This window comes from Myotis brandtii, unplaced genomic scaffold (genome assembly GCF_000412655.1).
Source record: "Myotis brandtii unplaced genomic scaffold, ASM41265v1 scaffold118, whole genome shotgun sequence".
Lineage (NCBI taxonomy): Eukaryota > Metazoa > Chordata > Mammalia > Chiroptera > Vespertilionidae > Myotis > Myotis brandtii.
The window spans coordinates 813,374-817,159 of record NW_005354090.1 but is presented as its reverse complement, the minus strand read 5'-3'; positions in this window follow the sequence as shown (position 1 = coordinate 817,159).

Sequence of the window (3,786 nt, the reverse complement as noted above, 5' to 3'; positions counted from 1 at the left end):
CCCCCCGCCCCCCACCTGCCCCAGGCTTTCACCACCCTATTGTCTGTGTCCATGGGTTATGCATATATGCATACAAGTTCTTTTATCTCTTTCCATCCGCCCATCCTCTCCTCCTTCCCTCTGAGGTTTCAGTCTGTTCCATGCTTCTATGTCTCTGGATCTATTTTGGTCATCAGCTTATTTTGTTCATTAGATCCCACATGTGAGTAAGATCATGTGATACTTGTCTTTCTCTGACTGGCTTATTTTGCTTAGCATAATACTCTCTAGGTCCCTCCATGCTGTCACAAAGGTGATAGATCCTTCTCACAAAAGTTTTTTTTATAAGACATCTTATATAGTTTTCATTAATGCGCAAATACTTCGCATATTTTTGGTTATTATTAGTAGTATTTTATTTTAAATTATACTTTTAGTTGCTTACTGACGGTGTGAGAATTGCTATTGGTTTTGTATATTGATTTAATATGCAGAGAACTTATTGAACTTATTAGTTCTAATAGTTTGTATCTAGATTATTTTTTAAAATAGATTTTTATTGATTTCAGAGAGGAAGGGAGGGGAAGAGAGAGATAGAAACATCAATGATGAGAGAGAATAATTGATTGGCTGCCTTCTGCATGCCCCCTACTGGGGATTGAGCCCACATCCCAGGACCTCTTGGTCCATGGGATGATGCTTCATCTACTCACCACCACAGCCAGGCTATATCTAGATTCTATTACTATTTCTAGATAGGTAATACATTCATTTGCAAATAATGATAATTTTACCTCTTCCTTTCCAAATTTTATAACTCTTATTTCTTGTTATTACTTGATATAAGGTACAAGGAGGAATCTAAAGATTTAAAGAAATTGGAACATTATAGTGGATTTCTCTTTTGCAATCTGTTCATCTCCCCTCTAGCTATTATGCCCTGAAAGAACCCAGGAGATACTTCTCTCATAAAGCACTGAGAAATGCTCTCATTGAATGAACACCAACTTTAAAAAATAGAACTATGGAGCCCAACTGGCGTGGCTCAGTGGTTGAGCCAGGGACCAGGAGGTCATGGTTTGATTCCTGGTCAGGGCACATGCCCGAGTTGCGGGCTCGATCCCCAGTGTGGGGCATGCAGGAAGCAGCCAATCAATGATTCTCTCTCATCATTAATGTTTCTATCTCTATTTTCCTCTCCCTTCCTCTCTGAAATCAATAAACATATATTTTAAAAAATAGACCTATAGAGAGCGTTCTTTGTCAATATTTAGCTTCTGTGGGTAATATGAGGTAAAGGATGACCCCAATATTCCTAATTTGGACCAATTAAACCAATGCTAACTAGTCAGAATATTCCTGGAATTATTGTAGTTGTTCTGGAAGTCCTGGCCATCCACAGGACTCAGAATCACCTCTATTAAATTTTAAACAAGATTAGATCATTTCCACCAGGTGGTGCCATGCCTCAACCAGAACAGATGTGCTTAGAAAGCTCTGGATCTGGATCTATGGATCAGTACTAGTTTGGCTCACCTGGAGCATTTTATTAGATCCTCAATAACATATTCCTGCATTTTTGGCAATTGATGTTTTGGATTTGACTTTTTGTGTGTTTTATTGGCATATTACCATAGAAATTTACCATATTTAGTATGTGGCATAATCTCTGTATTGTCTTTCTGACCTATAGAGTAAGAGTTATTATGGTAGGAAAGCCAAGTGGAAGCCCCTGGAATTCTTCTTTCCTATCATCATAGTGAAATTTTATAGAACCACAGATATTAGTGTCATCATCAAAGAATTCGGAGACACAAAGATAGTGGTTCCTTTCTTAGACCCATGTAACTCACAAGTTTGATTGTGCAAAAGGCAAATGAGTGTTAGAGAATGACAGTGGATTACTTTAAAGTTAATTAGGTGATAACCCCAATTGAATTTGTTATTCCATATGGTCTCCTTTTTTGGGGGAAATAAACATAAGTCCTGGTAACTAATATCTAGCTGTTCATCTAACAAATTATATTTATTCTTGACTCCAATAAAGTGAGAATATCTTTTTCCTAGGAGGGACAGCAGTACAACTTCATTGTCTGCCATCAAACTTAGCTCAATTCTGTCTGTGCTACAGGAGGATTTATTGTTTCATCAGTCCACAGGCTGCTACACACTAGCCCACTGCATTGATGACATTAGGATGCAATGACCTACATGCTTTTGTAAAAAACAATTTTGTCAGAGGGTGGGAGAAGTATCCCATAAAATTACAGTGGCGTGTCATCTCACTGACATTTTTGGGGACCAGTTGGTTTCTCTCCAAATGGAAGGACTAATAGTTGCACCACTAAGAAAGAGGCATAATTTTTGGTGGGTTGTTGACCAGTAATGGTAAATCTGGTGGTAAAAATTTATGAAAAGTATAGCTTTGGCTGGTGTGGCTCAGTTGGTTGGGTCCTGTCCAGTGCACCAAAAGGTTGCTGTTTCGATTCCTCGTCAGAGCAGATGCCCTGGTTGTGGGCTCGATCCCCAGTGGGGGGTGTGCAATCAATGTTATGTTCTCACATAGATGTTTCTCTCTCCCCTCTCTTCATCTCTCTAAAAATCAATAAACAAATTTCTTTAAAAAGAAAAACTATCATAACCTTACATAGGGAGATGTAATCCTAGGATATAATTTAATTCTTTCAAGAATTCAAGTCTTAGAATAAAGGTTTGATTAGCTGAGGTGCTGCTGGCTATCCACAAAGATCACAGTGGGTAGTTGAGAAGGCAAGCTATAAATATCAGCTATGGCCTTGGATTCAGTTGCATTTTAATGTACATATCGATATATTTTGGGGCTGATTTTTCTCTTTGTTCTTCGTCTCCCTCAACATTTGATATAGAAAAAGATGCTTGTTAAATTAAAGAATAGTGGGCAAATTTTCAAGATGGAATATAAGAGAATTAAAAGATAGATGAGCATCATCCCGAGATGATCCTGAGTACAATAATTGAGATTTTGGTTTAATCATGTTTAAGAGGGATTAAAGATATAAGAGGTAGTTGCATTATGTTATATATTATTGTTTTAAAAGTAGTGTAAGTGTGGGGAGAAACGTATATGTTGATTTTGGGGTGCCAAAAGGGTAGACTGTGGTGAAATTTGCCTCTCTTATGGTCACTTAGCATCTGAATTCCTTTCCCATGTTTAGAGGAATCTCCACACAGAGCAGAGTCTGATTCTAATGCAAAAGTCATGGATCCCAGATATTTGCTTTCCCCACAGCTCGGTACCACCCCAGTGTTGGAATCAGAAGTTAGTGATGCGAAGGAACAATATTGTAGAGAATACGTTCTGGAAATGGGTATAGACACCAGCAGCAGCTACATGCAGTTACCAGAGGCAGCAGGGTAGTGGTTCTAATTCTCCTGGTCCATATCCAGAGTCCGTAGTGTTGGTGGTTATAAGCTGTGATGGTGGTGCTCAGTGGCAGCAGCCATGGTATCTTTGCCAGACAAGTTCTGTGATATCATTTTGAGATATGTCCTGGCTGCTCAGCCTCCCTGAGCTTTGTTCTCAGCATTTCTGAATTCTGAGATTGTCCCATATCATTTGAATGATTTCCATAATCAGTGTCTGTTGTTTGCAAATAAGAATCCTGATTAATAAAAGCTTTATTTTTTTATTTAAAAAATTTTTAATTTAATTTTTAAATTCTTTATTGTTTAAAGTATTATACATAATATTACATATGTCTCCTTTTTCCCCCATTGACCTCTGCCTGGCCACCCCCCCCACCCCCCCCCGCCCATGCCCCCCCCCCC